Source organism: Tamandua tetradactyla, chromosome 7 (assembly GCF_023851605.1).
Source record: "Tamandua tetradactyla isolate mTamTet1 chromosome 7, mTamTet1.pri, whole genome shotgun sequence".
Taxonomy (NCBI): domain Eukaryota; kingdom Metazoa; phylum Chordata; class Mammalia; order Pilosa; family Myrmecophagidae; genus Tamandua; species Tamandua tetradactyla.
The window spans coordinates 66104661-66127788 of NC_135333.1; the positions used below are offsets into that span (position 1 = coordinate 66104661).

Below are 23128 nucleotides of genomic sequence, written 5' to 3' on the forward strand. Positions count from 1 at the left end.
TGGAATTAGGATTTCACAGCACCTGGCCCGCTCCCACCATCCCTCCCCACACACATACCAGAACCACAAAAGGTGTTTGTGTCGGGGTCACCAACCATCTCTTCACTTTATATACTAGGATCATCTCTAAGTCTGCATCTTACTGGACCCCTCAGTGGCATTTGGTGCATTTGGTGCAATTGGTCTATCACTCCATTCTTCTTTAATATGCTTTCTTCATTTGGCTTCTAGGAAGCCACTTTCTTTGGATTTCCTCCTTCCTTCCTGGACACTCCTTTATGATTTTCTTTGCTAATTCCATTTTTTGCCCCTATCTCTTAATATGGGAGTGCGTAAGGCTCAATGTTTGAACCTTTCTTCTTTTCTAATTACCCTGCCTTCCTTGGTGCTCTTATCCAGTCTATGGTTTTAAATACAGTCAATACACTTATAACACCTGCATTTATAATTATGCATGCGCATATCTAATTGCCTGCTCAGAATCTCCATTTGAATGTCTAATAGACATCTCAGTATGAATATATCCCAAACCCCTGGTCTCACCACTTCCGAAGGCTGCTGCCTGACTCAAGCCACCACATAATAGCCTCTTCATTGGCCTCCCCACTTCCAGAAACCTTGCTTCCTAAACTCTACTCATTCTCAGCAGAGCTATCAGAATGAACCTGTTAAAATGTTAGTCTAATCGTGTCACTTCCCTTTTCCCATGACCATCAGCACAGAAATCAAAGTGCTTACAATGCCCTGCAAGTCCTTCCATACCCTGGGCCCCAGTTACCTGTCCTTTCTCATTTCCACCTGCTTGCTTTCCCTTGCTTACTCCACTGCTGTCCCTCTGGGCTCTGCTCATTCACATGCTAGACTTGGTCCCATTTCAGGGTCCATACCTTTACTGTTCCTTCTGCCTGGGAAGTTCTTCCCCGACTGTCTGCATGGCTTGCTTCCTTACATCCTTCAGAGCTGCATCCAGCTCTTGGAGAAGAGGCCCCAGACACCTTATTTAAATATCCCCTTCCCCAACCCCATAGCTCTCTATCTCCCTTACCCTGCTTGATTTTTCTCCCACAGCCTTATCACCAACTGACATAAAAATATTTCCTTCTTTGTTTATGATCCATCTTCCCCCCATGAAAATGTAAGCTCCATGGCAGTCGGGATTTTGTCTATCTTGTTCACTTCTGAAACTAAAATATGCCTGAAATATAGTGGGCTGAAAGTAAATATTTATTGAATGGCTAATTTGGATGAATGGATGAATGAATTTCTTCCTTCAAAAGACCCTCAAATTTTCCCTCTTCTCTTCATTGTGACGACCAGTCCTAGTTTGGGTCTTGCCTCCTGAGGTCTCTGTTCCTATAAATCCCTAGATACTGGTGTCTCTGTTGTACCAAGGACCATAACTAAGAAATAGGTTTCCTTACTCCCCTCCTAGGTTCTCTCCACTGTGTGGTTGATCTAGCCTGTATGTATTTTTTGTAGTGTCAAGCCACAGAGGCAGGCTTAACTAGAGACTCTGGGAAGGCATGGCTTTCATCATACGGGAAAGCCCTCCTGAGACAACTCCTTTGCCCATTCTTAGAGAGCTTAAGGTCTTCAGTGATCTTCCGTTAGACTCTGCAGCTTAAGATGCACAGTACAGAAAGTGAATACACTATTGAGACAAGCTGAGTACAATAAGCACACTCTTTCATGAACCTCCTCAGGTTCCCAAAGCCCTTTTTCCAAGAGTAATAAGGCTGATGTAAGCGTAGGAGCCATCTCTTTCATCTTCATAATCATTGCTGCCTTCTTTTCCACATAGTAGAAGGCATTTGCTTTGAAACCAGGAACCAGAGAGCAACCAGATGGCATAGGGCATTACAATTCAAATACCCAGAAGGACCTAGTGGGGAAAATGAGGGAAGAAATGGGGGTTGCGGCAATCTGGAAAGACAGGATGTCCCTAAGGGGAGGTCCACTGCTCAGCTTGGCCAGTGGTTGCCATGGTCCTGAAGTTTTCAGAAGAAGCTGGAAATCTAGAATTTGATGTAAAATCTCCTGAATTAAAAATGTTGGGATAAATTCAATTTAAAAAGTTCTTTGTGGTCCTAAAAGCATATCTCTGGGCTGAATGTTCTTGTGAGCTGCTTACCTTTGACCTTTAATGTAGGAGAAAGAGCATGAGCTGTGGAACTAAGCCCATTGGGTATGTCTCTTGGCTTTACCTACTGGATCACAAACAAAGGTATTTCAAGTTATTTAACCTAAGCTTCATTTTTCGCATCTCTAAAATTGGGACAGCGCTTACCTTCCAGGACTGATGTGAAGATTAAATGAAATAATGTAGTTGGTACTCAATACTAATTCCCCCTCTCTACCTAATCTCTAACCCCTCCCCTCATTCTCATTGCACAATGAACTGGAGAGAACAGCTCCTCCACATTCTTATTTGAAGCAAATTAAGCAACACTTTTCAACATTTGTCATAGTTTTTTCTAGAAAATTTATCATGATGAGCTCAAAATGTACAGCACCACCTGCTAATCAAACCTCATTTGCAGCTGTGATATGAAGAAAGCCTGGAGAGATTTTTATTGCCATTGTTGTAGTTTTTTAAAGGATAAGCAGTAGAAAATATTTTAAAGAAACATTTTCTCTAAAATTAAATTCAGGCAATATAATCTCAAGTGATTCTGACGGCAAAACAAAGGGGAGAACAAGAGCCAGTATGCTTAAGTTTTCAAAGAGCCTTGACAAAAGTGGGGAAAGTGGGGACACAACCAAAGATGAAAGGTTAAGTATCACAGGACTGTAGCCATCGTGTTAGCAAGGCTGGGGCTCAGAATGAACTGAGACTTGCAAAACTGCTCAGGAACAGCAAAAAAAGGTTTTGTGAAAGTATGTTCTGAGCAGGAAGAATAGGGAAGGGCCAGATCCAGTGCTTGGGGCAGATGGTGTAATGTTAGCAGATGACAGATACAAAGCAGAATTGCTCAACTCCTATTTAGCTTGCATCTTCTCTATCTCTGCAAATGATCTTGAAACTGGAAAGGGTAGTATAAACATGGTTAAGAGGAAATTGCAGCCCTAGGTGAGAAGCTTCTTAGAAAATAAATACCTGGCCTCTCTAAATAAGCTCAGGTCTCCAGGTCCTAACAAATTACATCCCTGGGGACTGAAAGAACTTGTAGATTTAATCACAGAGCCATTGTCAGTAATCTTTCAGGAATCTCAGGATCCGAGCCAAAGGATTAGTGATGGGCATGTGTCCGAGTTGTCAAAAGGGGAAAATGCAGGTTCTGGAAACTTTGCACTGTTGAGTTTAACTTTGATCCCAGCAAACCCTAACCTGGGGTATTAAAAAGTTAGATTGTAATCAGGTAGAAAAGGAAATGGTGATCTGAAGCCAGCACAAGTTCACATAGAACCAGCCTTGTCCTACTGACATCATTTCATATTTATTTCATTTTTGAAAGGTTACCAAACCTCACAAGATTGTGTCAGAAGTAGTAGATCCTTCAGTGGGGCTTTTGACAAAGTTTCTCATGGCAAGGTGAAGAGTTAGAGCCTGGATAATCTACACCTGTGCCAAATATTGTATCCAGAAAACAATGATGGATAGAGCCAAATCAACCTTGAGAAAGGTTTTGGAAAAACTGACACTGGTCCTTTTTTGGGCCCCAGTCTATTAAAAGTGTTTCAATGGCATGAAAGATATGTCAATATATAAATGTGGGCAGACACAAAATGGACAAGTGTAAGCAATATGCTGTGTGGCAGACCCAGGCTATGATGTGCCCGATTAAGGAGCCAAAACAAACAAAATGGAATTTAACGTGGAAAATAATGAAAGTTCTTCATTTTGGTGAAAAATAACTCAATTATTAAAACTATTGGCAATAATTAATGTGAAAAGATCTTGGGGATTTTAGTGAGCAAAAAGCTCAATGTGAGCCCCAAATCCTTGCATGTCAAATGAAAAACAAATCTTGACTTGGTGGGGAGAGATTTTATTCAAAAGAATTATTGCAAAGAGGAAAAGGGCTACTGCAATAGAGGGAGGGGACTATTGCAATAGGTAGAACACTCTGATGATGAGTTCTGAAATGTCTCCAGAGCTAGGCAAAAAGGGTTTTTCTTTAGAGAGGAAAAAACCAGCCTATCTTCTGAGGATCCTTTAATGTTCAAGGGCCTGGAGGAAGGAGAGAAGCTTAACCAAAGTCTGATTAACAAGCATTCTGTTCCGATTGATCAGTGGGGACAAGCAGTTCAGCTTAATCATTTGTGAGGCAGAGAATGGGAATGTGGAGGGTGTGTGCCTGGCCTCGTCATAAGTAAACAAAAGGGCATCTGTGAATCTTATCTCAGTCATATGGGAAAGGGAGTTCTTTGCAGTAAGCCATTTTCGGGGGGGATTTCTTCACCTTCACTGTTTTGCAGCATCACAGGATCTCAGATAAAATTAAACATTGACATGGCTACAAAAAAGCTTGTACTTGTCAGGCAGTATTGGTGGAAGCATAACGGCCAAAACAAAGGTGTCGAGATACCATTGGCCTACCTGCATCAGGGCATCGGAACATTGGGGCTTCTTTGGGGCACCACGTCTCTCCTTCACATTAGATGTTGTGGGCCTTTTTGTTTTCTAAATTATAAAAGCAAAGTAGAGTCATTGTAGAAAGCTTAGAATGCAGATAGGGATAAAGAAAAACAGAAGTTTTGTCTGACTCTCTACATTTAGAGATAACCACTGTTATCGTTTTGGTCTGTGTCCTTGAACTCCTTTTTGGGTGAGATGGAGGTACATGGAGGGAAGGATTAAGATATATATTTATATAGAGTTAATATTCTGCTTTTAAAAAAAAAAATTAACACTATAGTCTAGATCATTTCCCTAAGTCATTATATGTTCTTTGAAGTCCCAGTTTTAATAGTTGTGCAGTACATCATTGTATGGATGTGCCTTAATTTGTTTAAATTTGCCTCACTGTTGGACATTTAGGTTGCATCCAAACAGGGGTGGCACCAGAGTTTAAAGGGGATGCAGGTTTTAAAGTAGTGAGCAGTAGGGGGAGGCCAAGCAGTTTAGTGAAGGGTCTTAGAAATCTGTCATGCGAGGGGCAATTAAAAAAAAAAATTTGACGTTTATCCCAGGAAAGGGAAGACTTAGCAAGCCCCTGATAGCTGTCTTCAAACCCTTGAAGAGCTGTCAAATGAGAAAAGGAGTGAATTAGTTTCATGTTGCTCCAGGAGGTAGAACTAAGACATGTGAAAAGAGGTTGGCGGGAGTCTGAAGTAAGCTCTGTTTATCACCATTCCTGCTGCCCAGCAGGGGAATGAGTCACTGTGTGAGGGAGTAGCACCTCCATCCTCGGAAGTGTTCAAGCAGAGACAGGATGGCCACTTGGGTCAGGAATTTGGAGAAAGGGTTCCTGCATGGAGTGGGAGACTGAAATAACAACCTCAAAGATTCCTTCCAACTGGAAGAGTCGGTGTTTATTTCTAAGTTATAAAACCACCCTCCTTTGACCTTGCTCCCATGAAGGATTTATGGCAGGTAAGGAGCAAAAATATCGATGTGATTAATTTTGCTGCTACAGTACAATATTGTAACTCACAGATACAATCTTTGTACTCTGTATTGGTTCACAGTTAGAGAGCACTTTATAATCAACAGAGCATTTCTCATATACTCCTTATCATTTAATTCTCGTAACAGTTTGTGAGGTAGGTGTTGCCATTGTCTCACAGGTGAGAAATGTGAGGCCCCAAGTGTTTAAGTGGCAGAGCCCTAGTCCTCCAACTCTGGCCCTCTCCCCGTGTGAGGCCCTCAGCTCTCTCATCTGCTGTCCTTTACCACTGTGTGTTTGGAATCTCCTCAGGTAGATTTAAAAACCCTTCAGGGCAGGATTATGCCTTGTTTTTCTTTTATATCAAATCTTCTTGCTGCCGGATGATCTCTCTAAAGTGCAGATCTGATCATGTCAGCCACCTGTTTAAAATTCTTCTTTGACTTCCGTTGCCTCCCACTGTGACTGTTAACCCAGTTAAGGGGACTAGGAAAAAGGGAACAAGGCACATTTTGGAATCTTGGGAGGAAGTGAAGTATGGTTTGAAGTAGCATAAGCAATGCAACATCATTTGAAAAGACAAATTAAAGCAATTGGTTCATAAGTGCATTTCCTGCTTGGTAGAGATATTTAGGCAAGTTCCTTTGGGGGTGGAGGGCAGGCAAGAGGACTTGTTTCAGTTTTGATTGAAAGTGTACTGAATTTATAGATTTAATTTGGGGAAGAATTGACAACCTAATGATACCGAGTCTTTCTGCCCACTTATTTGAGTGTGGCAGAGTCTATTGATTGCCTACACAATGGTAATTTACCCTGTTCTGGCCTCTTAGTTGATGACAAAGCATGCCTCCCAAGGTAGAAACTGAAACTGTGAGATACTTTCCCAGTCTTCCTTGCTGGTGAGCATGGCCTCATGACTCAATCCCAGGCAATGGGACTGGAGCTGAAGTTTTCTGGGAAAAATTTTCCTGCTTAATACAAATGGACGTATGAAGAGATACTTCTTTTACTTCCCTTAGAGCAGGGTTGTGTGAGGAGGACTTAGTACCCAGACATCCATCCTGCAACCACGAGAGGACAAACCCAAGAATATAAGTCACACTGGGAATAATGCAGCAGAAAGATGGAAGGAGCCTGGGTCTTTCATCACATCTTTGAGTTGCAGAATTAACTAACCCTGGACCTGGCTACACTAGATTTCTTGTTATGCAAAACAGTAAATAGTCTATATTTAAGATACTTTTGTTGGGATGTTTGTTACTTGCAGCTAAAAGCATCCTAATTAATAAATCAGAACTTTTTGTCATGTTCTTCAGTAACGTTTCATTGTTTTCTCCATCGGTGTCTTATACATTTGTGAATAAGACATTTTTAAATGTTACGTTTCCAGCTGTCTATTACTGGTGATTATTTAGGCTATGGTTTTGTTTGGTCTTATATCTAGTTTAGTGAATATTTATTAATTTCAATAGTGTATCTATAAATTTCTTAGAAACATCATTTACAAATAAGAACAGTTTTTTTTTTAATTCTTATATGTATTTTTTATTTTCCTAATCCTATTGCATTACTAAGACTTCCAGTACAGTATTACCTAGAGGTAGTTACAGTGAGCAGCTCTGCTTCAGCCTTACTCTGATAGGAATGTTGATTAAGTTTCACCTTTCAGAGCACAACTCCAGGGAGTGCCATTCATGTCTCTTTGCTATTACATGTGGTTGTGTAATTATATGTATATATAAAAATATATATGTATATATTTTGGGGGGGATGCATAGTCCGAGAATCAAACCTGAGTCTTCTGCATGGAAGGCGAGCATTCTACCACTGAACCGTCCATGCACCCTGTAATATTTATTTATAAATATTCTTTATATAAAATGCAAACTCCTTAGGATGGTAGGCAGGTTTCTTCCCAATCCAAACCCACTTCCCGCTCCGCTACCAGGCACCCTAAACTCTACGCACACCTAGTTACCTGCTATGCCCTGATCATGGTTTTCTCTTTTGTTCTTCTGTGTTTTTGTATATGCTGTTCCCTAAGCCAGCATTCCCCTCCCAGTGCACTTTTAATCTTCAAAACTTCCATCAAAAATCATTGCAATCACCATGCGGGAGACCCAGGTTCAAATCCTGGTCCATATACTTCCCAAAAAACAAACAAACCAACAAAAATTCAACAAATAGTGCTGCAATAACAGGATACTCACATAGGAAAATAATGAAATGTGACCCCACCATACAGCATACGAACACACATGCACACAAGCACACACAATCATTGCAACCATGAAGTTGGCACCAAATCCTATAGGCCATTATTTATTTCTTCTTTGTAAAAGGAGCATCATTAAACACCTCTATACAGTGTTTTCTACATTCCTATATACTATTCTGCCATGGGGTTATTAAAGTTTACTACTTGTTATCTCCCTGGCCAGGCTGAGAGCTTCCTGAAAGCAGAGACTGTTTTATTCATATCTGTATTCAAGGAAGTTAATGAAGGACTTGGCACAAAGTACACACTCAATACATGTGCAATGAATGAGTGAACAAATCATATGGTGTGCAAGATAAATAGCCAGTACATGTGGCTTACTGCCTTACTGTTACCTCAATAGTCAATTACTGTTTATCTGAGGGCCTGCTCTGAGCAACTAACTGTACCATGTCATATTTATCCACTGCATTTCGGAATAAGGGGAAAGCAGTGCACATGTTTTTTTTCTCTGAAGTTTGTCTGCTATTGCATTGCAGCCAGTAAGTCAACTCTGGGTGAAGTCAGTTGAGATACTCCAATCTAAAAGTGTTGCCTTTACAACTATTAAGGCAAGACAAATAGGGAACATAGCCTCATTTCCTTCCTCAATTTCAAGGGATTCTTAAAAGAAGGGGAAGGAGGATTTTAGCATGAGCTCTATTTTTTCCTTTGTTGTTAAGTTAAAAATATGCTAGAATATAACCTAAAAATTATTTCAAGCTCTAGTATGTTTAAATGCTTTAACATCAATAAAAACACAGTTCTATCTTTCAATCGATTATGACTGAAAGGTAACCTTTCTGGTCCCCTTTTGACAAGGAGAAAAGAATTTATCACAGAAAATTGTACCGAATGGCATGTTGTTTGAGCAAACATTTTTGCCTAATTGTCAACCTCTCTGGAATCCTTCAGGGTACTGTTTCCTCCTCAGGAACAGAACGCAGGCTCTGTGACATGGAAGAAACACAGTCTGGTGGGAGTTAACTTGTGCTTTCTTTTCCTCCAGCTCAGTTGCATGGCTGTGGCAAAAACAGAAATTCAACTGAGTAGCATTTTTCTTAGAAAAACATCTAAAATTCATCTCAACTCTGTATCTCTTCTGGAGAGAGAAACTGAATCCATCCTAGCAAGTAATTAAACAAACAAACAAAAAAATCCCCTAAAACCACAACCTCCCTCTGGCGCCTGTCTGTACCCCCTCTCCCCTGCCTCCCCGCCTTCCCTCCCCTCTGCCTCAACCCTAAAGCTCCTTCTCCACAAACCCACTCTCACCTGGTCCAGTTTTCATCATAGTAGGGCTCCTTCTATCCTACACAAGGAGGGGATTGGGCAAAAATTACACGCGGCAAAGGTGGGCAAGAGAACTAGACAGCGAATGCAAAGTTTTGACAATCCCGTTTAACTTCAAAATTTTGCTCTCTAATTTTAGATGTCATCACCGTTTTATGAAAACCCAAAATAAAACTAAGGAGATTTCATCCTCCTAGTGATTTGACAAAAACAATCTCTAAAGTTTTCCTCTAAGTTACACACCCCCCGTTCCTAATTCACACTCAAAGCTTTTTTCATTTAGCTTCATTCAATAGAAGGCTGTTAGTTACCCTGCTCAGTGCTGTGTTTCCTATGGATTTGTACTTCAAATCCATGGCAGGCCTTAGGAGAGGACTTAGAGTTTAGACAATTTAGAATTCTGAATCAATTGCAACATCTACAGGAAAGACCCAAAGTTGATAAATTGCCTTTTCTCCTTCTATGGCCATTCATCTCAATGTACTTGAGAAATTGTGGTACTTCCCAGAGAAGTGGATAATGGAGAGGGATATGGAGACTTTCTTTTTTTTATTCACAGGGAAAAAAAAATCTGGAATTGTTCTCTAGCCACACACCCTTTTCCAATAAGGACTTCAGCTTTACTTTTGGCTGAGACTTCATGCAACTTTCACATGTTGTAGAGTTATATCGCATTTTAGATTTTGAAGAAAATATTTTAAAAATTAGGGTCTCAGGTCTGTCCCCTTCCAAGAGAGCCTGGACTACCTGGTTTTCAGCCCCTGGTCTTTTATTTCTCCTGCTCCTCCCGTTCTTGTCTCCACTCTGTGGCCTGACACCAGCCGGGAGTTTCCTGAAACCTCAGACACAGGACCTTGAGAGGCCGGGAAGGGGAGCAAACGGGACCATTAAGCAGAGGAACCCGGAGAAGTCAGGAGCTTTGTAAATGGCTACCATGAAATCAGGGCCTCCTTCCCCAGACCTAAGGCTGGATCTGAACAGAATCGGCAAATAAGTGAGGTTTGCCTCCACTGCAGTTCTCCTCTTCCATGTTGGTCCTTATCCTCCTTCTGACCTCCTGTAGCGCCCCAGCAAAACCTACCGACTTGCCCTCAAGGGGCCATTCCACCCACCCTGGCATGCCTCTCTGTCTCTCTACTCCCTCTTTCCTCCATTTTTGATAGCTGTCATTAGGAGAGTAAGGCAATAATGGCTGATAGGAGCTGGATGTTTCCTCATATCCAGAAATGCTTGCACTTGACAAAATAGGAACTAATACATTCATCTGAACAGCTAGAATGGCATCCAAATGGTGGAATTTGGGGCCCCATGACCACAGGACGGTTGTCAATGATTGTGTAGATTATTCTCTACACAGAACTTGAATCAAAGAGGATAAGGGTCTGCACTCCACTCACCATGTCATGCATGTGGGCCCAGGGCTGCGTTCTCCTGAAGGAAAGACAGACTTTTTCTATTTGCTAAGACACTAGCTATGGCAGCTTTCTGTTTAAGGGGTCTCTGGGGTAGAAGGCCTTGCCAGCCTCTCTTAAAACACATCCTAGAGTTGGGGAATTATCTTTGTATTAGTTCTAGAGAACCTGTGAGGTGCATATTTGTGATAATTTTTAGGTCTTGACTATGAGATTCTCACAGGGAGAAATAGGAAAAGAACAGGAATTTCAATCCCTCAATAAATCTTATTTTGGGCCCTGTCATGATCCAGCTCACTGGCATTCAGATGGAGTTTTCCATGGCAGCAGGAAATGTAGGCTTCAGCCTCATACTCTCTTAGGAGTGACCTTTACTAAGGAGTGGGGGAAAACGTAGTCACAGCAGATGTAGGAGGCTCTCTGGAGAAAGGCCTGAGGGACACAGCCATTGAAAATCTACTATGCTGGTGCTATAAAACCTCCCTCACAGTATCACTCTTACTCTAAAAACTCACAACATTCTTTTTAAAAAATTCTACCATGCAAGCAGCATTAGAAAACTTCCAGAATTTTCCCTACCTATCTTCCTTTCCTGTATGCCAATACTCAGCCATTCCAAAATTTCTTTTCCCGTAGTGACAGAGGAAGATACAGCCCTTGGTCTCACAGATTCTTGAAAACCCTGTTTTTTCTTTTACTGAACTGTTCTCTAAGTCACTACCTTAAAACCTTAACAAAGGATTTTATAGCCACATTCTCAGTTTCATCTTTATATTGTAATTCCTTGATCATTCCCTGAATTTTATCATCATCCAGATGCCATCTCTTAAGTTAGTATTGTTTACCATCTGCAGAGGCAGGGGATTTTCAAACTCAGCAGATTTTGCCTCATGTAAATTTAATATCTTTCTTTCTTGAGCTTGTCTTTCTCCTCTCAAGATTTACTATAACATCACCTTTAATGCTGCCTGGAAATATCCTCAGATAGTTGGCATGGCCCATTACTTACATTTTCTCCTTTCCACATGATAGCAGGCAACACTGTTGCTGAACTTTCTGCCAGTACATAATGTATTCTTTTCCCTCTAGTTTCCAGTAACATTTTCCTCACATTCCTTTAGTCCTTGACAGACAGTCTTCTTGAGAAATATCAAATCTCTGCTAACAGTCTGTTTGTGACACTTTGGATTTTTACTTCTTCTCTTTTCAAAGTCCTTCCAGCTTCTGCCCACCAGTGCCAAAGGCACTCCCACATTTTCATTTTTTGTTGTTGTTGCTGTTGTTACAGGAGGGTCCACCTGCCTCACACCTTATGCACCCCACTTTGGACCCTCTTGCCTGTGTACATCTCTGCCTATTCCCCCTCAAGCTTGCTTCTGAGCCCCAGCCAGGCAGGGGGTAGGTCAGCTTCTGCCTGGAACTTCTGCCCTTCTGAATGTCCTGGAAAATATTCCTAACATACTTCACGAAGACCGGATCCTCAAAGGAGCTCTGCTGTGGAAGGGCTGAAAGATAGAATTAGTAAAAACTTTTATTTGATGCAGTCTTCAAAAATGAATGAATGAAAATTAAAAGCTTGCAATCTTCCCAGAACAGCAAATATTTCATCCAAAGAAAAGTATCAAAATTCTGTGGGAAACATTTTCTGCTCTCTGTTTAGGGGCAAGATCTAGAGAACAATATCCATTTCTAGCATTTTAGGAGAGAAAAAGAATGCAGAGTTAAATTTTTGTTAAGCTGATGTGAGCTATTATTGTTTTATTTTATTTTTACGTTTCATCTGCTTGGCAGTGGAAGGAGTGCATGGCAGAAAGACTATCGGTCAAGGAGTCATGTAGACCAAGATGTGAAATAAACCCTGGGTCTGCCACCAACTGACTGAAATCTTGGGCCAATTTCTTAACCTCCACAAGCCTCAGTTTCCTCATCTCTAAAATGAACATTATCATTCTAATTACCTCATAAGGTTTCTGGAGGATTAGAAGAGATATAAATGTGACGTAGTCAAGCAGAGCATGGAGCAGATGATCAATAAATTATCCTGGCCGCATTAATTATTTAAATAACCGTGAACACACTAAATGACTCCTCATAGTCCCTCTGAAGTATCCATCTGGCGTCCCTGAAGGATCTGGAATCAAGAGTTTATTCTCCACCTCCCTAGGGAGGGTGAGGTGGATAGAAAGTAGGGGGCAGGACAGCTTCCCTCTTGCCCTCTTAGGAATTAGGTTCTCTCCCATACTAAAAAACAAAAACAAAAAAACAAAAAACAAAAAAATCTTAGGACTAAGGAATGTGAAAATCTCCAGGGAACCCATTAAACCTTCTCCCAACCAACTATTTCAGTGAAGAAGACCAATTTAATTTTATTTCTGTCTTAAACCCACCCATATCTCTCTAGGTTTCTCTCCTCTCCAGCCCAAATCTCCCTCATCCTGCTTCCTGGGAAAATCCTTCAGCTCTTTCTCCGGAGCAAATTCGTGCCTATGGTCCTTGCAACAAGAGGCTAGAAGCCTGTTCATCCTGGGCAGGAAGGAACAAGCTCCTGCTCCTATGATGGGGACAAGCTGGAAAAATCATGGGGTTGGAAAAAGGAGAGAATGAAGAAAGTGAAAAGGAGACTTAGAAGAGATGGAATTTTAGGAGATCAGAGAGGAAAAGGATCCATGAAGACAAATGTGTGTGAGGGAAAACTCTGAGGAGGAAATTTGAATAAAAGCAGAGACTCGCAGGGGGATAGACCATGAAGGAGAGGAGTTTACAAGACACTTCCTGCTAAAATTCTGGGAGGCTTCTCTCCTCACTCTTCCCACACCATCCTCTTCAGATGACTCTACCTCTTTAGATGATCACATTTGTTCTTGTTGCTTCTCTGGCTTAGTTCAGACCAGAATGTCACTTGCTCAGGAAATGGGAACAGCTCTTCATCCTGTAGCCTGAGTGACCTTTCTTAAATCTGATCTTGACCCCCGCCCTCTGGTGGATCCCTTTACCTTGAAAATGAAGTTGGAGCTCCTCACCGTGACTCCTGGCTCCCTCCTAGCCTCATCTCTTTCATATTCTCTGCTCCAGCCTCTCTGTGCAACATGCTGTTCCCAGAGTTTGCCTGCCTTCTTCACCACTTTTGCTCTCTCGTTCTCAATCTGTCCTTAACTCTTTCATCAATCCAACGTATATTCCTTAGAACATGGTATTTCCTCTGTGTGTCAGATCATTTCCCCTTCTCCATCTAATTCCCATTTGTCTTCCCTCTCAACCACTCCCTTGGAATCTACTCCTGCTATTACCACCTCACCTCCAACCAACCCTGACCCTCAAAGCTGACCCAGGTGCACTGTACTTACTTCTGTCTTATTACCTATCTCAGGATCAGTTTGTTTGTCTCTGATGCTAGAATAAGAGCTGCTGGAGAACAGAGACCCTGCGTATTTAGTTTCCAGAATGCAGAGTTCCTGGAAGGCAGAGTTAGAGATAGTTCTCAGTGTTTGTCGAGTGAATCCATGGATGGACAAATGCTAACTTGGTAGCAAAAAAGAGGTGGTCTGGCAGGATCCAGTGAAGGAAAGAGGTTTGGTGAGGGAAAGAAATATAGAGAAGGAAGCAGAATGTTTGGGTAAAAGAAAGGCATTTACTTTTTCTGGTACCACCAGAAAAAGTGGTACCAGATGGGGTACCACTGGGGATGGTAATGTCTATTGTAGGAAAAATAGAAAGCCCCATCCAAGCAGCACGTTGTATTCTTCTCTGCCGAATCAGAGAGGAAAATGGGGACTGAAGGGGTAGGGGGTCTTAGACTCTCTAACCTACCCTGCTCAAGAATGATCTGCCCCTCAGGGCCTCTTGCCCTGGGCCTCCCAATGTTTAATTTCCCTCCCTTGATACAACCTTGCCCCTGTCAGTCCCTTCACAGCATCCCCGAACCATCACCACGCCAACCTCAGGTCCCCTTGAGTCTTCTCTCTTGCTCCAGTGCCTCCACTTTTCTCCCCCACTTTTACCCTCCCTCATTCACACACTCACCCTTTCTCCCCCCCGAGCCCCACAGCCCCTTCCACGACCTAGGAACCCCTACTATTTGTCTGTTTGCCCAAATTCCCCACCTCTGCCCACACTTAACTTCCTCACCCTACTAAGGACTCACAGGCTCTGTTCAGACCACCAGAATATTTTTAATATTTTACATATTTTTTGAAACTTCGAAGGCACTAAATGGCATCTACCCAAGATGCCACTTTGACTAAACTTCTCTAATGCTTCAAGACATGCCCTGTAGCTGAAGATTAATGCCTCAACTTATTGAGGTTCAATTACTCATGGGTTTTTATCAGTGGAGGCAGAGTGGGAAATGGTCATGGAGAACTGGATCAAGGGAGCCTTCTTCCCCCCTCCCCACCCCCGGCCACCTCCCCATCCTCTCTCCTTTGGTGCACATGCTGTCCACAGAGCTGGAGCACCAGGGTTTATTTTTATCTGTTTATTTTGCAATTAACAAAGAGAAGGGGCCTCTTTTTGATGTGCTGGTTCAGGGGTTCAAAGCATCTAGTTACCTTGACCCCTTTACCAGCCTCCGACATCCCAGGATGGCTGCCCTAGAGCAGAAGATTTATACTTATTTTTATATAATGGAAAACTCATTGCTGGACATCGAGTTACTCACTTTGATTTGTTTTCTTTGGAAGAAGCGGCCGGCGGCGGCGGCAGCGCCCCAAGCTGGGTCATTAACATGGCAGCAACAGCCACAAAGACCTTTACAGCCGCTGCCTGTAAACCGTGGATAAAGTTCAAGCATTTCTTCTGTTTGAGGCCTCCCAGTGTCTATAAAAGCCCAGCACGATTATATGATCAGTGTCAAGACCCACTTTCCCCCCTTTGTGCTCCGGGATGCATTTCCTTGCCCTGTCCCTCCGTGTTGCCACCGCAGCTGCTCTGCCTTCAATAGCAACCCAAGGCACACACTATTGGAGTGTTCCTTGGGCTTTGTTTTAAACATGGTTTTTTGCTTGTGTTAACTACCGCCTGGCTCTCTGACACCCGTGAATGGGGCTATGCAGGGCTGTCAATCAACAACAATAATAATGCCATCTGGGTTTGAATAATACTAATGAGAAGAAGAAGAAGAGGGATACTGTGTATTAACATAGCACCTTTGTCCCAGAAGCTCAGAGGGCGTTCAGGATAATCATTCATTCATGCTCCGAGCGCTGCTTGGCGGTAGATATTATGATCCCACCACGGGGGACTGAGACACAGAGAGGGCAAGTGGCTGGCCCCAAGTGACACAGTAAGTCAGAGAGGGCTTCAGACTTAGTGGTGGTGAGTCCCCCAAAGCACTGGTTCTTCCAGATCACACTGAACTGTAACCGTGTGTGCGTCTGCTTTTAAAATCCATCTGTAAAGGGAGCTATAGGACCCAGCCGTTCCCTACCTTATGGAATGAAGAGAAGGAGGGGATGAAAAGAATGCAGTAGGGTGGAGGAGAGGCCTCCCCGATTCTCGGCATTAAAGGAGAACACATGCAGGCCAGGCGCAAAGGAGGAGACGGTGATGAGATGCAGGTATTGGACTCCAAGAGGCGTCTGGGATTTCTACGGGGGCAGCAGGAAGGTGGAAACATGTTAATTAAAGCAGAACAGATGCAGTGGAAGAGAGCTCTCCCATGGGGGTGAGAGAGCATGTTAATCTCAGAGCTGGAACACTCACAGAGGGCCAAATAAGGAGCAATAGCCATCCAGAAGGAAGGATGTGCTGAAGGCATGAGAATTTCCCTGTTTAGTCTAAAATCCCCTTCTGATGATAAAGCGCCTGCCCAGAGCACTATGCAGAGCTCATCAAGGTGCCGGGGCCCTATCTGTCCCTTTCCCCTACCCCTCAGCACACAGGCTCTCAAGTCGGGCCGCCTGGTGGCAAACCTGACTCTGCCACTTCCTGGCAGTAGGATCTTAGGTACCTTCTCTGTGCCTCAGTTTCCACATCTGTAGAAGTAGTAACATTACCTACATCGCTGCGTTGTTATGAAGATTAAAGGTCATGCATATAAAATGCTTAGAATAGTGCATGACACATAGTAGGATCTCAATAAATGTTTGCCGTTATTATTATATATAAATAGTTGGGGATTGTTATGATCATCATCATCATTGTTACTATCCTCCAGCTTGCTGGTCAGTTATTCCTGGGCAGATAGGGAATAAAATTAGCCTACAGGAAGGAAGAACTCCATCATACAAGGGCATACACTAAAACTACCCCGTGCCTCTTCCCCTATTCTGTGTTTGTTTTTGTTTTAGTAACTGTGCCCTGCAAATCAGCATTTAGTTATTCTCAGGTGCTCCATGTGCTGATTTCGTCTGCACCGATGGACTATAAACAAATGCACCCCAAAGCATCTAAATTCTTCTCTATTTCCCCAGTACCTAGCACCCCACTCGACGAGCCACCTCTGCTCAGAGGGTATTTTCGTGAATACCTTCCATGGTATGTAACTGAGGGGACTACAAGGATGTAGGGAGGGCTCTTGTCCTCAGAGAGCTTTCTTCATAGAGGAGGGAAGCCACATGTGAATAATTCTTGAACCTTAGCATGTATCAGAATCACCTGGGGATGGGCTGCTTTTTAAAACACAGAATGCAATCAGAGTGACTTTGAAGGCCCATTGAACTTGATTTTTATTATTTTTCAGTGAAACTATTGAAAGTTTTTAAGACGGGAAGTGAGATGATCAAAATGATAGCCCAGGAAGATCAACTTCGCAGTACTCGAGAAGACAGACAAGACCAGGGCGAGGTTGAAGTTGGAGAGATCATGAGGAATGTATTGCAGTGTTTTAGGTAAGAGAGAGAATTGCTGAACTAAATAATTGATTAATTGATTGATTGAAGTCTTCTAAAACTTCTGGTCAAATCACTACATGCCCTGTTCCCTTTTCCTTGTACAGCCTCTAAATATTTGAGCTGACACCTTCTTCCCTAAATGTTCATTATTTATGGTATCGTCTGTCCTTTGTTTTTGTCCCTGACCCAGTTTAGCAACACTTTATCACTGGGACTGAATCCGAGGCGCCCTCTGGTTTCCAAGGCAAGCATTCTTTGGCAATAGATGAACAGATTTACAATTCCTCCTCAGATCTTCAACACAGAAAGACCTTGCTTTCACATCTCAACAAGAGAAGGTGAATTCTCCCTCTTCTCCATCTCTCAGCACACGTGACGATTCTGACCTTGCATTTGATATTTTGGCTCATGTCTTCTCTTTTCTGGTAGACTCAGATTCTTGAAGACAGAGCTGTGCCTGGTTCCGTGATGAGTTCCTCTTCAGTATAGGGCCTCATATAGAGAAATCTCTAATGAAAATTTCTAACATTGTTCATTTATTCAAATATATAATGCCACATCAGACATATTTATCTTTGCCAAAGCATCTGGCTTACAGGAATTCCCTTTCAGACAGAATTTATTTTATATGTACCCCAGAAGGCAGTATGTGTAAGGTCTGCTTTCAGGAATAAGAAATGACTTCACTAAAGAGGATAAATTTTTAAAAAATAAATGATTTCCTCCCTCCCTTTTTCCTTACTTCCCTTCTTTCCTCCTTCCGTGCTCCCTCTCTCTTCCTTTCTCTCCCTTCCTTCCTTCTTCCAATAAACAAATGATGTGTGAGGCACTAAACAAAGCACTGTTGGGATTTGGTTCCTGCCCTTAATAAGCTCTAAATCCAAGGTAAGACACACAACCCCCATAACGTAATTTAGACGAAAATGAAGACAACAATAGAGATACGGACAGCTCAGTGTGGAGGAAAAGAGAAAGGGGCCTGAGGCTTCCTGGTGATGGGAGCCGCCTCTGGGTGGGGAGCCTGCGCTTTCAATCAACAGGGAAGGGAGGGAGGGGCTTTGCTGGCTGCAGCACAACAGGTGTGGTGAGCACAGGAAAAGGTGAGCAGGTTGTGGGGCGAGAACAGACCCTGCGTGGGGCAGTTGAAGGGCAATAAAGTGGAGGAAGATGGTGGGGGCTCTTACAAGCCACAACGAGAGGACTTTGGACTATACTCTCAGGCAGAGGAAGCTTCTTGAACAATGACATGCACCCCAAATCTAGTTTAGATTAGGCAGTCCTGGCCCATGTGACTAGCCAGCTTTTGCCCTGAGGCTTGAGGTTACTGATCCGTCCTGCATTTTTCCCAAAGGCTGCAGGAGAAAGGGGAGCTCTAGCTGGAGCTGTTGGGCACTTTTTCTGTGGCCTAGTGCCCTGGAGATTTATCTGTCCTGGGGGGTAGATTCATTTATCCATGGAGCTTTTTCTTGAGAAAGGAGTGGTCCTTGGAAATCTTTTCCTTCCCTCTCCTAATCCTGGAAGTTGTCTTCACCTTCAGCTCTTGATTGAGCTTAAAGGTCTTTTAATCTATATCATCTCTTGAGTGTACTGAACCCCCAGCGTGCCTGCCCCCGTTTCTGGCAGACCAAGTTGGCCCATTCCTCACCATGTCATGGATTTTCCTGGAGGGAGCAGCGGGTACCACATGGTCATGGCTTGAAAAGATTCCATGCTGTCTGCACAAACAGAGGCTGGAGCCTCTGGGAACAGTCTTGCTCTCACCTCCCTCCCAGAAGCCTCACTTCTCTGGCCCGTGGAAACAGGCCATGAATTGTTGCTCTCACTTCTACACACTGAAGTACTGTAGGAGTGAGGCTTGGGGTTTGCCTTAAAAAAAATCTCTCCCTCTCCTTTCTGCATTGGACATGCTTGTCTCCAAGGCCCTTTCCTTCCCAGACAGCCGCCAGTGGTACAGACAAGAGGATTTGGGGGAGGGGCCTGAGCTAACTGCAGACACCCAGGTGTCACCAGTGTGGCTGAAAACAGGGTGAGCTAACTTCCACCAGCCTTACTGCCCCCACCCCCCAATAAACCAGTACACATACACACATTAAACTGTTCACTGTGTGCTTATGTCTTTTCACATTTTGGCCCTTCTGCCTGAAATGCCCCATCTTTCCTGCTCTAGTTGGGGAAGACATATTCATTGTTCAATGCTTAGCTTTAAGGGCACTTATGCTATAAAACTTTCTCCTGCTCCCAAGCAGGGAGTTCCTGGCTTCTTCCTTTTCTGTGCTGTTTGGACATGCTTCAGTGATAGTGTTCATTAGATAAAATTGCCACTGTCTGTTTAGATACTGTTCCCCCAATTAGACTGTGAACTGCCCAAGCACAAGAATAATCAGGGCCTCTGTGGACAGTTGTACAGGTTGTGCACTGCCCAACCTGACAGGTGTCATCCACATTGTAGTCTAAATATAAACAATATAATCATAAAATGCAGCTTTGGGGATAGTTGAATCTTCATTTTACCAGGGCTTGGCACAAAATAAAAGTTTGTTTATTTAATCTGATACAAGATCACTGCTCAAATTTTTGCTTTTCCTGCCCTGGTGCTATAAAAGAGGGAAGAAACACAAGTTAGCCCAATGGCCTTACAGTGAGAACCTGTCCAACTCCCCTTGGAGACAGGATACTGGTTCTAGATCTAGGATGGAACTCAAGAAGTTCTTTCTGGTTCCTTTAGGCCATCAAACAGCTAATGGCTGGTCCAGAGATGTCAAAGGGGTTTCGTCTCATAGGCCAGATCAGACTGATAGGTTATGACTGTCTAAAGCACTGAATTGAGAAGTCTTCTGAGGCAGCATCCAAACACAGTCAGCAAGAACGCCCTGATTGTTTAGTAAGGCCTGCCCTGGGAGTGGAAATAGGGAATGGAGATGTGTGTGCCAGGAGGCTGCCATTCCTTCTGGTCCGGTCCTGCTGTAATGACATGACCTGTGTGGGTAGGTCAGACAATACAGTAAGAGTCCCTGTCCTCTTCCCTTGTGTTCTCGGGGTCCTGTGAGTGGTACATGCATTTTTGCCCCTATGCCTCTGTTTCTCACATTCACCAGAAAATCTTTTTTCTTCCAGGGTTTTGCAGTGGGTGAAGCAAAGTGTCAAAGGGCACTTGGATCTCCCTGGTAGACGAGAAAGGCTCTAAAGAGATGGGGGTCCCCAGCATCCCTTTCACATCATCAAACAATATAGGATACCACCCCATTCTAGCTCCATCGCCCATTTTCTTCTATGCCAGCCTATGCACCACCCTATGTAGTCAATCCTGAGATTGGAAAAAAGCAAAGATGGGAAAGAACTCCTGAAGGTAATTATAACAGCAACAACAACTATTATTTGAAGAAAGGATATGTCTTTCAGATTCAGTCAATGGGTATTGTGGGGGTAGAGGAAGTTCTGGCTTTCCCTGCACCACTGGAAGGAGACCTGGAATGTCATGATTAGGAACTCAGGCTCTGGAACCACATGGCCTGGGTTCTACTCCAGGCCCCGGTCACCATCAGCTGTGTGACCCAGGGGCGAGTTGCTTCACCTGACTCTTCAGTGTTCTTGGCCATAAAAAGAGATACTAATTACACTGACCTCAGAATTGTAAGGATTAAATGATTTCATAAATGTGAAGTGCTTAGAACAGAGCCCGGCACGCAGCATGTTTCTGTTGTTACTTTTGCAGTTACCGTTATTGTACTGGATTGTTCTTCCAGCCTCGCAGGGAAGGGAAAAGGGACTCAGAGGATGTAACACAAACACCTAAGAACAGACTAATGGCCATGCAGTACACAGACACGGTTCCCTTTCATCACATCAACCCCAGACTCCCTCCTCTTGTTATGATTCTGACTTCCATGAGTTAGCTAAAGCAAGCATTCATGACCTCATAATGCAATCCCTTTTCTCAGGGTGGTCTATGAATAAACAAATGACCGAGTGCTCTCCCCTCTGCTAGGACCTTCTCGGAGGCAGTCTCAGACACTCTCTCTTGGGCCCCAACCAAGTAATAAAAGACTCGATGGGCACTTGCAGCTGTAAGGTTTTCAAATCCCCTCCACAAGGCTGTGAAGTTCTAGGCTATTTATAAGTTCATTCTTTTAGCAGATGCTAATTGACTATATATGAAGTCAGATCTTGAGAGCAAAATCCTGGAGGAAATGAGAGGGAATGCTCTTCAACCCTCCATTCATTCACACCTGCTGGTCTCTGCACCTGCAATTCCAGTACCTCCTTTCCTTACCTGGCAAACCCCTATTCAGCCTTCAAAGCCCAGCACAACTCGGACCTCCTCCATGAAGCCATCCCTAACATTGCTCAACTCTGAAGCAGAGGTAGTAACTTCTTCTTGCAAGTTCTTTTTTTTTCTTTTTGTCTATATTTTATAAGTCTTGCTATTGCACTTTAATCACTTATAGTATTGATGTCTTGTAAGCAGGAACACCCTAATTCCCTCTGAATTCCTAGAGCCTGACATAGAGCTTGGCACACAGTAGGTCCTCAATAGTATTTGTTGAGTGAGGACTTTTCAGCTCATAGTACCTCTTTGGGGCCACGTGTTCCATAAGTTTAAGTTTAAGGCATGCTTTTGGGTGGTGGACACCAGGCTGCCAAAAGGATTAAAGGCAGATATAAGGAGGGATTTGTCAACAATTAGGATCATAAAACCCTGGAAAAATTTACCAGAGGATAGTCTGGAATCTTTTTCTTGGATAAACTGCGCAAACACAAGAGATGATTTCCTTGCAATCCTACTTGGAGATGAAGGATAGACGGGCTGGCTCTCCATCAACTTTTTCAGCTCCAGGAATCTTCCAGGAGAGTTCTAGACATATGCAGGATGTATGTAAATGTGAGGAGCCAGCTCCACCCCACCTCCCTGCTCTTGCTCACTCCATCACTCTGCGTATGATGCCCAGCCCTTGCCTTGCTACTCATGCCATGCCCTCCTTACCAGCCAGCTCAAGTCCCACCTTCTTCACAAAGCCCCTCCTGAGCAGCCCAGTCCTAAACAAAAATCTCCCTCCTCTGAATTCTAGGCAGTTTGGCATTTACCGGTCCTCTACTTGGTTCAGGAATTCATTACTTGACTTCATAATGGGAAATTCCTTTGAGAGGAGAGTTGATTCCTCTTAGCCCCTTTGTTTCCCCCCAAGTGCGAGCAGAGTTGAGGACACAGTGTATGCATGTGTGTGTGTTGTGTGTGTTGGCATGACAACACAGTGTGTCTAATCTGAGCTGGAGATCCTGGTGTCATGCATCTGGAACAAAACAAAATCATTCATGACATCTTCCAGCATGTACAATGTCTCAGAAACATTGATCTCAAAGAAACAAAACAGCTCCAAAACAGGGTGGAGGGCTGACATTCTTCCCTTGCCTGCCCACTTGCCCTCCCCCCTCCCCCCTGCCCACCTCCTCTTATACAGAATGGAAACTTTCAGGGAAAAAGAATTCTGAACAGCTGTTGTGAGAGACCACACAGATTTCCCCACATCTGCTAGCACACAGCCAGTGAGCTCATTTCCTCAGGAGAGGCAGTCTGAGTCTGTGGGGTCCACTTAAGTATACCTTAGGAGGGGCTGAGGGAGGGGGAGGAAGTGGCCCCAGGTGGAGGCAGAACTTTCTCAAATCAGAAAATTCACTAGGGACAGGCCAAAGGGTGAGTGATACCACAGACTTCATCCCTGACTAGGAGAGTTTGCTTTCTAAAAAAAAACCCCTTTGCTCATTACAGTTAAAAGTGTGTATTGTCAAACT

The 23128-nt window shown here is 43.4% G+C and overlaps 2 long non-coding RNA genes across 4 annotated transcripts in view; one reads left to right on the forward strand and one right to left on the reverse strand.

Annotated features, from left to right (window-relative positions):
* The window catches only part of LOC143691366 (uncharacterized), a 57858-nt gene extending 36847 nt beyond the window's left edge, over positions 1-21011 (forward strand). For 2 of the 3 annotated variants that reach the window (XR_013179489.1, XR_013179488.1), the window contains exons 2-4: positions 17191-17338; positions 17532-17679; positions 20456-21011. This is a non-coding gene — a long non-coding RNA (uncharacterized LOC143691366). The remainder of the gene's footprint in view (positions 1-17190; positions 17339-17531; positions 17680-20455) is intronic. The other variant, XR_013179487.1, reaches the window with a different exon arrangement.
* LOC143691367 (uncharacterized) lies at positions 8659-22572 on the reverse strand. Its single transcript, XR_013179491.1, has 7 exons — positions 22424-22572; positions 22052-22193; positions 15937-16096; positions 15169-15272; positions 11521-12016; positions 9082-9118; positions 8659-8828 (listed from the first exon to the last, which is right to left on the reverse strand). It is a non-coding gene; the product is annotated as an uncharacterized LOC143691367 (long non-coding RNA).
* Between the last annotated feature and the right edge of the window lie 556 nt (positions 22573-23128).